The sequence below is a fragment of the Balaenoptera borealis genome (assembly GCF_965194805.1).
Source record: "Balaenoptera borealis genome assembly, chromosome: X".
NCBI classification, from domain to species: Eukaryota; Metazoa; Chordata; class Mammalia; order Artiodactyla; family Balaenopteridae; genus Balaenoptera; species Balaenoptera borealis.
The window spans coordinates 74,995,027-75,015,787 of record NC_138881.1 but is presented as its reverse complement, the minus strand read 5'-3'; the positions used below and the strand labels follow the sequence as shown (position 1 = coordinate 75,015,787).

The window sequence follows — 20,761 nt, the reverse complement described above, 5'->3', positions numbered from 1 at the left end:
CTCATCAAGAGAAAAAGGGGGAAGACTCAAATCAATAGAATTAGAAATGAAAAAGGAGAAGTAACCACTGACACTGCAGAAATACAAATGATCATGAGAGATTACTACAAGCAACTCTATGCCAATAAAATGGACAATCTGGAAGAAATGGACAGATTCTTAGAAATGCACAACCTGCCGAGACTGAACCAGGAAGAAATAGAAGATATGAACAGACCAATCACAAGCACTGAAATTGAAACTGTGATTAAAATCTTCCAACAAACAAAAGCCCAGGACCAGATGGCTTCACAGGCGAATTCTATCAAACATTTAGAGAAGAGCTAACACCTATCCTTCTCAAACTCTTCCAAAATATTGCAGAGGGAGGAACACTCCCAAACTCATTCTACGAGGCCACCATCACCCTGATACCAAAACCAGACAAAGATGTCACAAAGAAAGAAAACTACAGGCCAATATCACTGATGAACAGAGGTGCAAAAATCCTCAACAAAATACTAGCAAAAAGAATCCAACAGCACATTAAAAGGATCACACACCATGATCAAGTGGGGTTTATCCCAGGAATGCAAGGATTCTTCAATATACGCAAATCAAACAACGTGATACACCATATTAACAAACTGAAGGAGAAAAACCATATGATCATCTCAATAGATGCAGAGAAAGCTTTCGACAAAATTCAACACCCATTTATGATAAAAGCCCTGCAGAAAGTAGGCATACAGGGAACTTTCCTCAACATAATAAAGGCCATATATGACAAACCCACAGCCAACATCATCCTCAATGGTGAAAAACCGAAACCATTTCCACTAAGATCAGGAACAAGACAAGGTTGCCCACTCTCACCACTATTATTCAATATAATTTTGGAAGTGTTAGCCACAGCAATCAGAGAAAAAAAAGAAATAAAAGGAATCCAAATCGGAAAAGAAGAAGTAAAGCTGTCACTGTTTGCAGATGACATGATACTATATGTAGAGAATCCTAAAGATGCTACCAGAAAACTACTAGAGCTAATCAATGAATTTGGTAAAGTAGCAGGATACAAAATTAATGCCCAGAAATCTCTTGCATTTCTATACACTAATGACAAAAAATCTGAAAGTGAAATTAAGAAAACACTCCCGTTTACCACTGCAACAAAAAGAATAAAATATCTAGGAATAAGCCTACTGAAGGAGACAAAAGACCTGTATGCAGAAAATTATAAGACACTGATGAAAGAAATTAAAGATGATCTAAATAGATGGAGAGATATACCATGTTCCTGGATTGGAAGAATCAACGTTGTGAAAATGACTCTACTACCCAAAGCAATCTACAGATGCAATGCAATCCCTATCAAACTACCACTGGCATTTTTCACAGAACTAGAACAAAAAATTTCACAATTTGTATGGATAACAAAAGAACCCGAATAGCCAAAGCAATCTTGAGAACGAAAAATGGAGCTAGAGGAATCAGGCTCCCTGACTTCAGACTATATTACAAAGGTACAGTAATCAAGACAGTTTGGTACTGGCACAAAAACAGAAATATAGATCAATGGAACAGGATAGAAAGCCCAGAGATAAACCCACACACATATCATCACCTTATCTTTGATAAAGGAGGCAAGCATATACAGTGGAGAAAAGACAGCCTCTTCAATAAGTGGTGCTGGTAAAATTGGACAGGTACATGTAAAAGTTTGAAATTAGAACACTCCCTGACACCATACACAAAAATAAACTCAAAATGGATTAAAGACCTAAGTGTAAGGCCAGACACTATCAAACTCTTAGAGAAAAACATAGGCAGAACACTCTATGACATAAATTGCAGCAAGATTCTTTTTGACCCACCTCCTAGAGAAATGGAAATAAAAACACAAATAAACAAATGGGACCTAAAGAAGCTTAAAAGCTTTTGCACAGCAAAGGAAACCATAAACAAGACCAAAAGACAACCCTCAAAATGGGAGAAAATATTTGCAAATGAAGCAACTGACAAAGAATTAATCTCCAAGATTTACAAGCAGCTCATGCATCTCAATAACAAAAAAACGAACAACCCAATCCAAAAATGGGCAGAAGACCTAAATAGACATTTCTCCAAAGAAGATATACAGATTGCCAACAGACACATGAAAGAATGCTCAACATCATTAATCATTAGAGAAATGCAAATCACAATTACAATGAGATATCATCTCACATTGGTAAGAATGGCCATCATCAAAATATCTAGAAACAATAAATGCTGGAGAGGGTGTGGAGGAAAGGGAACACTCTTACACTGTTGGTGGGAATGTAAATTGATACAGCCGCTATGGAGAACAGTATGGACGTTCCTTAAAAAACTACAAATAGAACTACCATACGACCCAGCAATCCCACTACTGGGCATATACCCTGAGAAAACCATAGGTCAAAAAGAGTCATGTACCAAAATGTTCATTGCAGCTCTATTTACAATAGCCAGGACATGGAAGCAACCTAAGTGTCCATCGTTGGATGAATGGATAAAGAAGATGTGGCACATATATACAATGGAATATTACTCAGCCAGAAAAAGAAATGAAATGGAGGTATTTGTAATGAGGTGGATGGAGTTAGAGTCTGTCGTACTGAGTGAAGTAAGTCAGAAAGAGAAAAACAAATACAGTATGCTAACATATATATATGGAATCTAAGGAAAAAAAAAAGGCCATGAAGAACCTAGTGGCAAGACGGGAATAAAGACACAGACCTACTAGCGAATGGACTTGAGGATATGGGGAGGGGGAGGGGTGAGATGTGACAGGGTGAGAGAGTGTCATGGACATATATACACTACCAAATGTAAAATAGATAACTAGTGGGAAGCAGCCGCATAGCACAGGGAGATCAGCTCTGTGCTTTGTGACCGCCTGGAGGGGTGGGACAGGGAGGGTGGGAGGGAGGGAGATGCAAGAGGGAAGAGATATGGGAACATATGTATATGTATAACTGATCCAGTTTGTTATAAACCAGAAACTAACACACCATTGTAAAGCAATTATACTTCAAAAAAGATGTTTAAAAAAAAAAGAAAATGAATAAGGAAACACAAGCTTTAAAAGATACATTAAACTAGATGGACTTATTTAATATTTATAGGACATTCCATCCAATAACAGCAGAATACAATTTCTTCTCAAGTGCTCATGGAACATTCTCCAGGATAAATCATATCTTGAATCACAAATCAAGCCTTGGTAAATGTAAGAAAAGTAAAATAGTATCAAGTATCATTTCCGACCACAATGCTATGAGATTAGATATCAATTTCAGGAAAGTAACCTGTAAAAAATACAAACACATGGAGGCTAAACAATACACTAATAAGTAAGCAAGAGATCACTGAAGAAATCAAGGAGGAATTCAAAAAAACCAAGAAACAAAAGACAATGAAAACACGACAACCCAAAAACTATGGGATGTAGCAAAACTGTTAGAAGAGTGAAGTTTATAGCAATTCAAACCTACCTCAAGAAACATGTAACATCTCATATAAACAACCTAACCTTGCACCTAAAGAAATTAGAGAAAGAAGAATAGAAACACCCCACCGCGAGAAGAAAGAAAGATATAAAGATCAGATCAGAAATAAATGAAAAAGAAATGAAGAAAACAATTGCAAAGATGAATAAACTAAAAGCTGGTTCTTTGAGAAGATAAACAAAATTGATAAAACATTAAGCAGACTTATCAAAAAAAAGGGAGAAGACTCAAATCAATAGAATTAGAAATGAAAAAGGAGAAGTAACAACTGACACTGCAGAAATACAAAGGATCATGAGAGATTACTACAAGAAACTATATGCCAAGAAAATGGACAACCTGGATGAAATGGACAAATTCTTAGAAAAGCACAACCTTTTGAGACTGAACCAGAAGAAATATAAAATATAAACAGAGCAATCACCAGCACTGAAATTGAGACTGTGATTAAAAGTCTTCCAACAAACAAAAGCCCAGGACCAGATGGCTTCACAGGCGAATTCTATCAAACGTTTAGGGAAGAGCTAACACCTATCCTTCTCCAACTCTTCCAAAATATAGTAGAGGGGGGAACACTACCAAACTCTTTATATGAGGCCACCATCACACTAGTAACAAAACCAGGCAATGATGTCACAAAAAAAGAAAACTACACGCCAATATCACTGATGAACTTAGATGCAAAAATCCTCAACAAAATACTAGCAAACAGAATCCAACTGCACATTAAAAGGATCATACAACATGATCAAGTGGGGTTTATCCCAGGAATGCTCTGTGCTTTCTGACCACCTAGAGGGGTTGGGTATGGAGGGTGGGGAGATGCAAGAGGGAGTGGATATGGGGATATGTATAAGTATAGCTGATTCACTTTGTTATACAGCACAAACTAACACAACAGTTTAAAGCAATTATACTGCAATAAAGATGTTAAAAAAAACCCAAGACATCATACAACATGATCAAGTTAGGTTTATCCCAGGAATGCAAGGATTCTTCAATATAACAAATCAATCAATGTGATACACCATATTACAACACTGAAGCATAAAAACCATATGATAATCTCAATAGATGCAAAAAAAACTTTCAACAAAATCCAAAACCCATTTATGATAAAAACCCTCCAGAAAGTAGGCATAGGGAGAACTTACGTCAACATAATAAAGGTCATATATGACAAACGCACAGCCAACATCATTCTAAATAGTGAAAAATTGAAACCATTTCCTCTAAGATCAGGAACAAGACAAGGTTGTTCACTCTCACCACTATTATTCAACAAAGTTTTGGAAGTTTTAGACATAGCAATCAGAGAAGAAATAGAAATAAAAGGGATGCAAATTGGAAAAGAAGAAATAAAGCTGTCACTGTTTGTAGATGACATGATGCTATAAATAGAGAATCCTAAAGATGCTACCAGAAAACTACTAGAGCTAATCAATGAGTTTGGTGAAGTAGCAGGATACAAAATTAATGCACAGAAATCTCTTGCATTCCTATACACTAATAGTGAAAAATCTGAAAGAGAAATTAAGGAAAGACTCCCATTTATCATTGCAACAAAAAGAATAAACCACTTATGAATAATCCTACCTAAGTAGACAAATGACCTGTACACAGAAAACTATAAGACATTGATGAAAGCAATTAAAGATGATGCAAACAGTTGGAGAGATCTACCATGTTCTTGGATTGGAAGAATCAACATTGTGAAAATGACTATACTACCCAAAGCAATCTACAGATTCAGTGAAATCCCTATCAAAATACCAATGATATTTTTCACAGAAGTAGAGCAAAGACTTTCACAATTTGTATGGAAACAGAAAAGACCCCGAATAGCCAAAGCAATCTTGAGAAAGAAACACGGTGCTGGAGGAATCAGGCTCCTGGACTTCAGACTATACTACAAAGCTACAGTAATTAAGAGAGTATGGTACTGGCACAAATACAGAAACAGAGTTCAAGGAAACAGGATAAAAAGCTCAGAGATAAACCCATAAACACATGGTGACCTTATTTTTGATAAAGGAGGCAAGAATATACAATGGAAAAAAGAGAGCCTCTTCAATAATTGGTGCTGGGAAAACTGGACAGCTACATGTAAAAGAAAGAATTTAGGACACTCCTTAACACCATACACAAAAATAAACTCAAAATGGATTAAAGACCTAAATGTAAGGCCAGACACTATAAATCTCTTAGAGGAAAACATAGGCAGAACACTCTATGACATAAATCACAGCAAGATCCTTTTTGACCCACCTTCTAGAGTAATGGAAATAAAAGCAAAACTAAACAAATGGGACCTAATGAAACTTAAAACCTTTTGCACAGCAAAGGAAACCATAAACAAGATGACAAGACAACCCTCAGAATGGGAGAGAATATTTGCAAACGAAGCAACTGACAAAAGATTAATCTCCAAGGTACACAAGCAGCTCATGCAGCTCAATACAATAAAACAAACAACCCAATAGAAAAATGGGCAGAAGACCAAAATAGACATTTATCCAAAAAAGATATACAGATTGCCAACAAACACATGAAAGGATGCTCAACATCACTAATCATTAGAGAAATGCAAATCAAAACTACAATGAGGTATCACCTCACAGCTGTCAGAATGGCCATCATCAAAAAATCTACAAACCATAAACGCTGGAGAGTGTGTGGAGAAAAGGGAACCCTCTTTCACTGTTGGTGGGAATGTAAGTTGATACAGCCACTGTGGAGAATAGTATGGATGTTCCTTAAAACACTAAAAATAGCACTACCATACGACCCAGCAATCCCACTACTGAGCATATACCCTGAGAAACCATAATTCAAAAACAGTCATGTACCACAATGCTCATTGCAGCTCTATTTACAATAGCCAGGATATTGAGGCAACCTAAGTGTCCATCGACAGATGAATGTATAAAGAAGTTGTGGAACATATATACAATGGAATTATACTCAGCCATAAAAAAACCGAAATTGAGTTATTTGTAGTGAGGTGGATGGGCCTAGAGTCTGTCATACAGAGTGTAGTAAGTCAGAAAGTGAAAAAAAATACTGTATTCTAGCACATATATATGGATTTTTTTTTAATGGTTCTGACGTACCTAGGGGCAGGACAGGAATAAAGGTGCAGATGTAGAGAATGGACTTGAGGACACGGGGAGGGGCAAGTGTAAGCTGGGATGACGTGAGAGAGTGGCATGGATATATATATACGCTACCAAATGTAAAATAGCTAGCGGGAAGCAGCCACATAGCACAGGGAGATCAGCTCGGTGCTTTTTGACCACCTAGGGGGTGAGATACGGAGGGTGGAATAGAGACATAAGATGGAGGAGATATAGGGATATATATATATATATATATATATCTGATTCACTTTATTATAAGGCAGAAACTAACACACCATTGTAAACAATTAAACTCCTATATAGATGTTAAAATAAAAATAAAAAATAAATACAGCAGGGGAAAAGCAACAAATAACACACAAGGGAAACTTCATATGGTTATCAGCTGATTTTTCAGCAGAAAATCTTCTGTCCAGAATGGCTACCATGATATATTTCAAGTGATGTAAGGGACAAACCTACAACCAAGTATACTCTAACCAGTAAGGCTTTCAAATAGATTCAACAGAGAAATCAAAAGCTTTACAGATAAACAGAAGCTGATAGAATGCAACATCACCAAACCAGCTTTACAACAAATGCTAAAGGAACTTTCTCTCCACATGAATGAGACCAGTAGCATAAAACAATCTTATACATATATAGATTGCTGTATCAAAACCTCATGGTAACAGCAAACCCAAAAACTACAATAGATACACACAAAAAAGTAAAAGCAACACAAACACAACACAAAGGGTTGTCATCAAACCTCAAGAGAAGAGAACAAAAGAGGAAGGGAGGAAAAAGGACCTATAGAAACAAACCCAAATCATTTAAAAAAATGGCAATACACACATACATATCAATAATAACTTTAAATGTACATGGATTAAATGCTCTAACCAAAAGACATAGACTGGCTGAATGGATAAAAAAGCAACAACCCTATATACGCTATCTACAAGAGAACCACTTCAGACCTAGGGACACATACATCCTAAAAGTGAGGGAATGGAAAGAGATACTCCATGCAAACGGAAGTCAAAAGAAAGCTGGAATAGCAATACTCATATCAGACAAAAAAGACTTTAAAATAAAGAATGTTACAAGAGAAAAAGAAGGACACTACATAATGATCAAGGGATCAATCCCAGTAGAATATATAACAACTGAGGTGGAAAAAGATATTCCATGCAAACGGAAATCAAAAGAAAGCTGGAATAGCAATACTCATATCAGACAAAAAAGACTTTAAAATAAAGACTGTTATAAGAGAGAAGGAAAGACACTACATAATGATCAAGGAATCATCCAAGTAGAATATATAACAACTGTAAAAATATATGTGCTCAACATAGGATCACCTGAATGTATAAAGCAAATGCTAAGAACCATAAAAGGGGAAACTGACATTAACACAATAATAGTAGGGGACGTTAACACCCTAATTACAACAATGGAACGATCATCCAAAAAGAAAATTAATAAGGAAACACAAGTCTTAAATGACACTTTACCAGGTAGACTTAAATGATATCTACAGCACATTCCATCCAAAAGCAGCAGAATAGACTTTCTTCTCAAGCACACATGGAACTTTCTCCAGGATAAACCATATCTTGGGTCACAAATCAAGCCTTGGTAAACTTAAGAAAATTGAAATCATATCAAGCATCTTTTCTGACTACAACACTATGAGATTAGAAATCAATAACAGGAAAAAAATGAAAAAAACACAAACACATGGAGGCTAAACAATATGTTACTAAACAACCAATGGATAACTGAAGAAATCAAAGAGGAAATCAAAAAATACCTAGAGACAAATGAAAATGAAAGCACAAAGACCCAAAACCTATGGGACTTTTGATGATGGCAATTTTAACTAGTTTGAAGTGATATCTCATTTTAGTCTTGATTTGAATTTTTCTAAATATTAGTCATGTTGAGCATCTTTTCATATGCCTCTTGGCCATCTGTATGTCTTTTTTGGAGAAATGTCTATTTAGGTGTTCTGCCCACTTTTTGATTGGATTCTTTGTTTTTTGGATATTAAGCTGCATGAGCTGTTTGTATATTTTGGAGATTAATCCCTTGTTGGTCTCATTGTTTGCAAGTATTTTCTCCCATTCTGTGGGTTGTCTTTTCATTTTGTTTATGGTTTCCTTTGCTGTGCAAAAGCTTTTGAGTTTAATTAGGTCCCATTTGTTTATTTTTGTTTTTTATTTCAATTAGTCTAGGAGACAGATCATAAAAGATATTGCTGTGATTTATGTCAAAAAGTGTTCTGCCTATGTTTTCCTCTAAGAGTTTTATAGTATCTGGTCTTACATTTAGATCTTTAATCTATTTTGAGTTTATTTTTTGTGTATGGTGTTAAAGAATGTTCTAATTTCTTTCTTTCTTTTTTTTTTACAAACAGCTGTCCAGTTTTCCCCTCACCATTTGTTGAAGAGAATATCATTTTTCCATTGTACTCTCTTGGCTCCTTTGTCATAGATTAATTTAAAATAAGTGCATGAGTTTTATACAAAGCAATGGACCTAAGAGAAGAAACAATGTTGTGTTATGTGTGTGTGTGTATGTGTGTGTGTGTGTGTGTGTGTATATATATATATATATATATATATATATATATATATATATGTATATATACACATATATATGTGTATATATATGATTTTTGTATCCAAAGCAATCTTGAGAAAGAAAAAAGGAGATAGAGGAATCAGGTTCCATGACTTCAGACTATATTACAAAGCTACAGTAATGAAGACAGTATGGTACTGGCACAAAAACAGAAATATTGATCAGTGGAACAGGATAGAAAGCCCAGAGATAAAGCCATGCACCTATGATCACCTAATCTATGACAAAGGAGGCAAGAATATACAATGGAGAAAAGACAGTCTCTTCAATAAGTGGTACTGGGAAAACTGGACACCTACATGTAAAAGAAAGAAATTAGAACACTCCCTAACACCATACGCAAAAATAAATTCAAAATGGATTAAAAACCTAAATGTAAAGAAGAAATCATAAAAATCAGAGCAGAAATAAATGAAGTAGATATGAAGAAAATAATAGAAAAAAATCAAGGGAACTAAAACCTGGTTCTTTAAAAAGATAAACAAAATTGATGAACATTTAGCCTGACTCATAAAGAAAAGAAGGCAAAGGGCTCAAACCAATAAAATTAGAAATGTAAAAGAAGAAGTTACAATGGTCAACACAGAAATACAAAGGATCATAAGAGACGTCTACAAGAGGCTATATGCCAATGAAATGGAGAATCTAGAAGAAATGGACAAATTCTTAGAAAGGTACAATCTCCCAAGACTGAACCAGGAAGAAATAGAAAATATGAATAGACCAATCACAGGTAGTTACATTGAAATTGTGATTTAGAAACTCCCAACAAACAAAAGTCAGGACCAGATGGCTTCACAGGTGAATTATTTCAAACATTTAGAGAAGAGTTAGCACCTATCCTTCTAAAATTATTTCAAAAAATTGCAGAGGAAGGAACACTCCCAAACTCATTTTATGAGGCCATCTCACCCTGATACCAAAAGCAGACAAAGATATCACAAAATCGAAAATTATAGGCCAATATCCCTGATGAACATAGACACAAAAATCTTTAAGAAAATACTAGCAAACTGAATCCAGCAATGTATTAAAAGGATCATACACCAAGATCAAGTGGGATTTATTACAAGGATGCAAGGATTTTTCAGTATCTGGAAATCAATCAGTGTGATACACCATATTAACAAATTTAAGAATAAAAACCATATGATCATCTCAATAGATGCAGACAAATTTTTTGACGAAATTCATCACCGATTTATGATAAAAACTCTCCAGAATGTGGGCAGAGAAGAAACATATCACAACATAATAAAGGCCATACATGAAAGATGCACAACTAACATCATACTAAACTGTGAAAAGCTGAAAACATTTCCTCTAAGATGAGGAACAAGACAAGGATTCAATAAAATTGAATAAAAACCATGACCATCAGAGAAGAAAAGGAATAAAAAGAATCCAAATTGGAAAAATAGTAATATTGTCATTGTTTGCAGACGATGTGATACTCTACGTAGAAAATCTTAAAGATGCTACCAGAAAATTACTAGAGCTCATCAACAAACTTGGTAAAGTTGCAGGATACAAAATTAACATACAGAAATCTGTTGCATTTCTATACACTAACAACAAAAGATCAGAAAGAGAAATTAAGGAAACAATCCATTTACTATTGCATGAAAAAGAATAAAATACCTATGAATAAACCTACCTAAGGGGGCAAAAGACCTATATTAAGAAAAATATAAGACACTGATGTAAGAAATCACAAAGAGGATCACACAAATAGTTCAAAAGATATACCATGTTCTTGGATTGGAAGAATCAATCTTATCAAAGTGATTATACTACCCGAGGTAATCTGCAGATTCAACAAAATTCCTATCAAATTACCAATGGCATCTTTTGCAGATATGGAACAAAAAATCTTAAAATTTGTAGAAAACACAAAAACCTGGACTAGCCAAAGCATTACTGAGAATGCAAAAGAGAGCTGGAGGAATCAGGCTTCCTGACTTCAGATTGTACTACAAAGCTACAGTAATCAAGACAGTATAGTACTGGCACAAAAACAGACATACAGATCAATGGGAAAGGATAGAAGCCCAGAAACAAACCCATGCACCTATGGTAAAATAATCTATGACAAAGGAGACAAAAATATAGCTCCTTGGAGAAAAGACAGTCTCTTCAATAAGTGGTGCTGGGAAAAGTGGACAGCCACATGTAAAGGAATGCAATTAGAATATTCTCTAATACCTTACAGAAAATAAACTCAAAATGGATTAAAGACCTAAATGTAAGACCAGATACTCTAACACTCTTCATTTTCAAGTTGCTCTCAATTTCTCTTGGAACTTCTCTATTTTTGTCCTAGAAGTGGTAGATTTAAAAGATAACACACACTTTCTATTAATGGTAGTAAAACATTAAGTAGATCATGATATTATTTCTACCAACCAACAGTATAAGACTTGGAAATAATAGAAATAGTAAATTCAGAAGAAAGAAAGGAAAATGTAAAAGGGCAGTCATAAATTTACTAAATTTTATTCCTTGGCAATAAGTGAGAGTTATAGACAAATCCACATATAACTACTCTAAATGATGCCCTTCACTGTCTTCACTCTGATCCTTCATCAAGTTCCTAGAACCACACTCTTTTAAACCCTGGTCACTGGCTAGTGTTATGCTTGCCATACAGAAATACTCATTGTTGTACACCACCCATAACTTCCATTTTATATTTGAAAATTATCTCATCAAATCCCCACTCTGAAGTACATGAAAATATGTTAAACATTATTAGCCATTGAGGAAACACAAAACTTTAATGAGACACCACTCTATACCTATTGGAATGTCAAAAACAAAATTGATAAAACCATAAACTGTTGAGGATGCTGAACAACAAGAAAACTCATTCATCACTAGTAGGAATACCAAATGGTACAGCCGTGCAGGAGAAAATTTGGCAGTTTCTTATTTAATTAAGTGTATACTTGCCATGTGACCCAGTAACCCCATCCTTTCTATATACTCTACTAAAATGAAAACTTATGTTCACACAAAAACCCACATATGAATCCCTACAGCAGCTCTTTCATGGTTGCCAAAATCTGTAAACAGCCCAAATGTCATTCAGTGGGTTAATGGGTAAACTGGTACATCCATACAATAAAATACTATACAGCAATATGAAGTAATGAACAACAGATACATGAAACAATGTGGATGAATCTCGAAGGCCATATGCTGAGTGAAAGAAGCCAGTCCCAAAAGGTTGCATACTGTATGATTCTATTAAATGACATTCTCAAAACAACAAAATTATGGTGGTGGAGAGCAGATTAGTGGTTACCAGGGATTAGTAATAGAGAGGATGGTGTCATTATAAAGGGATAGGATGAGGTAGTTTTTGGGGTGATGGAACTGTCTATACTGATTATGGTGGTGGTATACAAATCTATGTATTTGTTAAAATTCATAAGACTGTACACCATCAGAAAAAAAAAAATTACTGTATGATAATTTAAAAAATAAAGTAATAATAAATAGTATCCCACTATGTAGTGACTTTCATTCTCATTGTACCAGGAAAAAATTCTTCTAGAACCTTTTGTTTCTCATAACTAAATCTATATTTAGCTATGGATAATTATTTGGTACATTTTTTGACCTCTCAAATTTCATCTTAATTTAAAAAATAAGTCCCTCTCACAAACCAAATACATTCATAAAGACAATATTTAAGTGAGATAGTGCTTCTCCCATAGAAGAAACCAACTGACCTTGAAGACTTCACAAATAACTCATGCTAGAGTAGGTTGAAGCCCAAAAAGTCTTCGCACTTTCTGCTTGCTCTTTGATAATCCCTTCCCTTGATTGTCATTGCTTGGCCAATTTCTAAAGATACTCATCACTCGATGAAGCCTTTCCTATATCCTAGGCTACCATGCCACCTGGAACTATAAAATGAATAGTTTTCCAGTGGTCCCATTTCTTCCAGTGAAAAAAGTGTGGGTCATAACTTGAACTGTTTACTCATCTTCCTTAAGACATACAAGGACTGATCCTATCATGCCACATATCCTTTTTATCTCAGTCACAATCAGAACCACAGACTTTCTGTACTGCTCCCAAACTATCCCCATACTGCTCTCTCTGTGTATCCCCTAAATTGACTCAAACTCACATCCTTCTGGGCTTTTATATTATGCCCTCTGAAACACTTTTTGATCAACATCTCCCTTATTAAACCACAATCTCGTCTTTAAATGTTCTTCTCCCTTTTCTGATCTAGTTGAGTCTTGTTACTTGAAGAAACTCCTCTCTCCCTCAGCAGACTTCTCAAGTGGGGGCTTTTTTTCCTTTCTCTCTCCACTTTGCTTAGGGCCTGAAGGTAGGGTCAATTTACTCCTTGTTATATAATTCTGAGCAGCTGATTTTTGCTGAAGAAAAATCACTATGATGCTGACAAGTTTCTCTTCACATTCATTAATAAAATTATCAAATGGGTTTATTCTTAGTCTGCAAGATGATGACTCCTCATTTTCTCTTTTCTACTCAAACTTTAGTTTATGATTTCACCTCATTATTCATCGGGAAAATTGAAGTAATCAGATGTGCACTGCTATATCTCACCATTGTATCCACCAATGTACTATATATTTCTTTACAATTACAATTGATCCATAAACAACATGAGTCTGAACTGAGTGGGTCCACTTATACACATAGTTTTACAATGAATACATACTATAGTATTACATACTCCATGGTTGATTGAATCTTTGGATACAGAACTTTGGATATGTAGGTCTGACTTTCAAGTTATACACAGATTTTTGACTGTATGAGGGTCGGCATACCTAACCCCTGCATTGTTCAAGTGTCAACTCTACTAAACCTTCTCTCTTGTTAAAATGAAATATATAGTCTTGCTCCTATCTAAGGGCACTCCATTTCCTTATCCTTAGGCTAGAATGACCATACAAACTTGTTTTACTAGGAAAAAATTACACTTCCTCTGTCTAATTATTAGTAGCTCATTTTGTCTTCATATTTCATTTATAAGGACCCTGTGATTATGTTGGACTCATTCAGACACTCTAGAATAATCTCCCCATCTCAAGATCCTTAACTTAATTACATCTGCAAAGACCCTTTGCCATTTAAGGAAATACATGCACAAGTTTGGGGGGTTAAGATGTGGACATCTTTGAGGGGATATTATTTTGTTTACCCCCATCCTTAAGAGTTTTTCAAGGTTCAGTGCATAAAAAAGGCAGGAGGATTATATGGTTGTCTCAAAGGAGATTTACATAGACGTGTCGGGAAGAACTATTTTAGAAAGGACACACCTTCCCCTAAATCTAGAATGATAGAATGATAGATATGGAGATAGGTATATTCTGAAGAGAAGAACTCTTGCTGAATAATTCTGAGCTTTATAAAGTTTTGATATCATATATTGTGAGTGAGTTTATTTTTGTATATATGGTGTGTGTAACTAAAGAAGCGTTCTTCTTAGTGGAGAACTAATTGATTAGGGGATGAGAAATGGTTTGGGAAAGCTAACAAATTACGTCAATGGAGAAAACATAGTTGGGATTATAAGTTAGAACATGAAATTTAGTGGTACAAATCTGCTCAGTATAAGGTTTTCTGTAGCAGAGTTATGCATCATTGAGTAAAAATAGATGGTGATAGTTTATCAGGAATGGAGTTTGATGAAGAGGCTTAGTGTCTACAGCAGAAGAAGATGGAGGGAGGTTGTTACGGGGATGTAGGAGAGTAGAGAAAGCATTATTTAAGTATCTGATCATGTAACAAATGAGAAGAGAGTGGGATCATACCCTGAAGGTATCATTCAGTGCTTAATGTTGATATTACAGATATAAATTGCACCATTAGGGGATATAACCTTAGTGTATATATACCAGATTGAGATATGGGAACATGAAACTAGGAATTCACAACACATATTTACAGAATAATGATGCATTTTTAAAATTACCTTTAAAATATTTAATTGTTCCAGAATTTATATTGGAAAAATATTCAAATACAAATTTATTTTGACTGATTTTCCACTTGGTCATCATAGTATTTGAACTAGATATATGTGTATATAACCTTAAAGGATAAGGAGAGTTTAACATAATTCTGTGTTAAGTAGGCCACAAACTCCTCTCCTTCTATAAGTGTTTACATATACTTTTAAAACTTTTTGGTAAACTGAAAATTCTATGTAACTATAAAAGATCAGATTACACAATTAAAAATGATGGCTTAACATTGTACAATAATACATTGATCTACCTGTGTGAATGAAATTGTTATACTCTTAAAAACCTTAGAGATGTAAAAATGGATTTAGTCTTTTGAATGAATATTCTCCTAAAGTGGAACCTAAATTTTCACAATAAGAAAATTATCATTTGTACATAATGAATGATGATTGAAGACATCAGCTTACACACAATGAATATGTAAAGTGTATAGACTGGCTAATTAAAAAAATAAAACTCTATACTTAGGCTATGTTGAAATGATATAAAATGCACTTAATTTAGGTAGTCTATTATTGGAGAAAAGGTTTGTCAAATATATTATTAGTTGGTAATGTAAAGTCGAACAAGAACTAGATGGACATAAATATTTTACTTTTTTTAATTGATTGCATTGATTTTGTGAAGATATTCCTTAGAGTATCAGAATCATGTTTGTTTCTAAACAACTATTGTCATTCTTAATGAGTAAAGCAATCATTCATTCATTCATTTACTCAACAAAGACCTTGGAGTCAGACCAACCTGCATTCTAGTCTCAGTTTTTCCAGTTATTGGAGCCGTGACACTTAGGCACACAATGAAAGCTCTTTGAACCTCAGTTTTTCTGTAAGGCGTCAAGAGCAAAGAGAAGAAAAATGTTTCCCTCACAAGACTGAAGTAAGAATTTGATGACTCCTAAGTTCAGAGAATGCAGAATACGTATCATCAGGAATCTCAGGAGTCCAATCACAACTCTAACAAACATGTAGCACCATGTGAATGTGGCAGGTTTTCCCACCAATCTGAGACTCAATTTTTTCAACTGTAAAATGAAGATAATAATGGCCCCCATTTTAGCATTTTCACAAGATTAAATGAAATTACACATTACTTTTTTTTAAGTCTAAAGTTTATACAAATTTGGTGATGTGCACAGTTACCAGGACATGTTGTCATGATTATGAATGGCTATGAGTTATGAAATATGTAAGTGATGATATTTTTTAAAATATTTTAAACAATTGGTTGAATTTTCTTACTTGATATTTCTTCACTTATATCAATCCAGTGGAAATTGTAAATTAACAAAACAACTCTAACTCAGCTTTGATTTTATGAGGGACTTTAAATTGCTCTGTATTTGAGAAAAAAATTTTACAAAATTATTAATTATTAACACGAGGGTGGGGTGGGTAAAGACTTCCCTGAATAATAAAATAATTTTTGTCTGTCAAGTGTTTACAGTAAGTGGAGGTGTATGCTGTGCAAGGTTTCATTCTATATGAAATAAGGCATTAAAAAAGAAATTGATCATCCTAAGTTTATTGGCTGGGCCACTGGATAGCTTTGACAATTTGTGATCAAAACTTATTAACACTAAAACCAATGATACATACATTGTGGAACAACTTTCCTGAGATGAGTAGGGAGCTATTTAAATGCAGAGCTCATTAATTGTATTTCTGATCTATTTGAGTACTGAAAGGAAATATGTATGATATGTCCGTTACTATGTCCCTTTGCTACATAGCTCATGAGCTATCCACCTACTTACTGAAAGAATACAGTTAACACAGAAGGAGATGTTTCATTTTAGATGCAAAGGAAGCATGTCATGTTTGAAAGATATCTTCTTTTAATGTACATATGAAGGAATATAATTCCCAAGAGAAAATAGGTCAGATTTAAAAGAAGGAAGAGCAAGGATTTTACCAGAAAAAATATCTACAGTGTATCTGGGTTATTGGTAACCTCACTAACTGCATATTTTATGAGAAATCTGTGGACTGAATAGATTACAATTTTAGTGTGTAGTCATAAGAACCAGTTTAGAGTCTTTCCTTTTAGAAGCACGATGATTGATGTCTTCAATCATCATTCATTATGTACAAATGATAATTTTTAATAGTGTGTATTTGTGATCCATTCCAATTCTTTGGGTGTTATCAATAGAGAAAAATACAAGATTGTTCCAGCAATTGTTGTTTATATGCCATAACAAAATTTTAATAGATTTGCAATACAAAGATGCTTTATGTAAGCCTTGTATGTGAGGAGTAAATTTTGTTTTGCTGTTTAATGAAAACATTCAATTTGGAAAAACAAAATCCAAGAGCCCAGCTCTCAAGGGTTAATAAATGAATTTAATAAAACTCACTGAAATGCAATAAAAATCACTGTAACTAAAGCATAAGCTGGTTAAATGACTTATCTTTGACTACAAGCTCTACTGGGAATAAATAGATTGCAATTTTAAGTTGTGCATTATTTTGTTTCATGCACTTATATATAAGAATTGCCTCTACAACTGGCATGTGGCCATTACCAAGAAGATAAAAAGATAATTTGGGTCCCCAAAATTCTATTAAGAATAGTAATCATATTGAGATTGAGATTATTTTTCCATGTAATGTACATAAGCTTAAATCATGATTAAGCTATATTCTGACCACCTATATTCATGTATTTACCCACAATACCACATTCTAATCATCAAATGAAATCATGTATTCATTTATGAATTACCATGAGTGATAAACATTCCCAGTTATGATAGCTGCTGTACAAAAATAACTCAAATTTTAAACTGATAAAAATGCAAATCAAAATGATTAGCAAGAGAGAAGATTAAGACAATGTTTTGCTCCATGACATGAGTCAAAGGTCATTTTGCTAATCTGGTAATTTCCAAGTTGAATTACACTGGGATCATTAACAATACGTTAAGTTGTGCAAATGTGTTCTGTAGGACCTCAGTATGATCAAAGCTACTTCCAAATTCTTATGCAACTCCTACCTAAGTATCTCATATTGTTCTATACATAAGACAATTCCATTCTAGAGAAATTAAGTAACTGTGGTAACTCATCGTTAAATAAAATTCCATGAAGCTACACATTATTATTAAAATTACTTATCAAGCTTTTGGCTTCTGGGATGGAATATAGAGGTCCAGGGAAGATATGGCTCCGTCCTTTACAATAAAAACTAGTCAGAATAGCTTTTTTTTTGAAAAACACATTAACTATTTGTGGTTGCAGAGTAAACAATTGGGATTACATCTAATAAAATATACTATCTGCTGGAAAAGTGAAGAGGCGAACATATGTGCCCCTTGAGTAGATACAGTAGGGCACTTGTAAGAAGACTTCAGATAGAATAGCTGGTGTAATATCATGTATGATGCCCTCCCCCTGCTAGCCATAGCCATATCTCTACCTGCTAGCCATCGGAATATATGAATGTTACATTATTTAGGAAAAGGGTCTTGCAAATCTGATTAAATTAAGGACCAAGAGATGAGATCAACTTAGATTTTAAGGGTAGGTCATAAAATCAATGACAAGAATCATAAGAGACACCCAGAGAGACACAACAGAAAAATATGAGAAAGCCATGTGAAGATGGAAATAGAAATTGGAGTTACACAGCCACAAGCTAAGGAGTGTCTGGAGCCATCAGAAGCTGGAAGAGGCAATGAAGGATTCTTCTCTAAAGACTTTGGAGGGACATACCCTGCCAATACCTTGATTTCAGACTTAAGTCTTCCATAAATTTGGGAGAAAATATCTGTTATTTTAAGCCACCCAGTTTGTGGTAATTTATTACAGTAGACCTAGGAAACTAACAGAGATTTTGATACTGGGAAGAGAGCTGCTGCTGTAACAAATACCTAAAAACATTGAAGTGTCTTGGGAATTGGGTAATGGGTAGATCTGGAAGAGTTTTCAGAAGTATGGTAGAAGAAGAATATATTGCCTTAAGGAAACTGTTGGTAAAAATACAGATATTAAAAGCACTGCTGGTGAGGGCTCATAAGAAAGCAAGGAGCTTAGTAGAGAAAGTCATATCACAAAATCTAACAGAAATATGAACATTAAAGGTATTTCTAATGAGAGCTGGGAAGGACGTAAGATGTTACTGGAAAGTGCAGGAAGGCAATTCTTGTTATAAAGTAGTAGAAAACTTATCTGAACTGTGTTCTGCTATTGAGTGGAAGATAGAACTTGTAAACAATAATTATGAATATTCAGCTGAAGAGATTTCCAAGCTTAGAGTTGAAGGTGCAGCCTGGTTTCTTCTTGATGCTTCTAGAAAATGTGGGAGAAAGAGATAAATTGAGGAAAGAACTGTTAAGCTACAAGGAACCAAAAATTAATGAAATGGAAGACTTTTAGCCTATCCAGATTGAAAAAGATGGCAAAATTAGGAAACTCGCTGTTGTAAAATCATGTTTAGGAGAGAAGGCCAAGGGTGTTACAAGAAACCTTTTGCTGAATAGATTAAGTGTATTAAACATGGATCCAATCAACCATCTTGGTAGAAGTCGGGAATAGATATGGAGTTATCCTGCAAAGTTCTCTGAAAGACCTTCTCATCTTATGGCAAGGAACACCATGTCATACCTGGGAGAACTATGAATGCTTGTGAGAATACTATATTAGCAGAAACACTACCAACTTGAACTAAAAGGAACAGAGACAGGGCAAAATGCATTCTTAATCTCTATAACAATGGCATTTATGTGAAATGTCAATACAGACAAATCCATGGAACAGAAAGTAGATTAGTGATACTCTGGGGCTATGAAGGAGGGAGAGAGGATGGAGAGTGATTGCTAATAGGTATGGATTTCTCTTGTAGTGATGAAAATATTCTAAAATTGATTGTGCACAGCTCTGCAAATATGCTAAAAACCACTTAATTTTACAGTTTATATGAGTGAATGGCTATATGGTATGTGAGTTAAATCTTAACAGAGCTGCCAAAACTTTTCAAAATTAAACTAAAAATTGCAGGTGAACAGTTTTTAGGTTAATAACAAAGATGATTTTTAAGCTCCTCATTTAACAAATGTGTATAAAAATAGTGTTTTTGTAAAAATTAATTGAAATAAAATGTACAAGTGGATTAAAAGGGAACCTAGTACAAAGTAAGAGTTTAATACATATACACTACTATAGGGTCTATATTTTGCAAGTAAACCCACTAAATTCCCACTTGATAAATTTTCACTGTGTAAGACTTCTTGGGAGATGGGAACTTTAACTTACTCTCACAGAGCCTGAGACACACAAATCAAAACTATTATCAGTTATGATGAGGAAAACTAATATGTTGCTAAGATTACTACTGAAGATTTAACATAACCAAATATAATATAATATAATATAATATAATATAATATAATATAATATATAATATAATATAAATATTCAGTATAGTTTTCACTATGTTCATGAAACACATGTATTTA

The 20,761-nt window shown here is 34.3% G+C and overlaps 2 long non-coding RNA genes across 2 annotated transcripts in view; one reads left to right on the top strand and one right to left on the bottom strand.

Moving 5' to 3' along the window:
• LOC309620814 overlaps positions 1 to 20,761 on the bottom strand; it is an 881,159-nt gene that overhangs the window by 399,691 nt on the left and 460,707 nt on the right. The window lies entirely within an intron of this gene.
• On the top strand, positions 2,306 to 10,892 carry LOC309620849. Its single transcript, XR_014239697.1, has 2 exons — positions 2,306 to 4,959; positions 6,866 to 10,892. It is a non-coding gene; the product is annotated as an uncharacterized lncRNA (long non-coding RNA).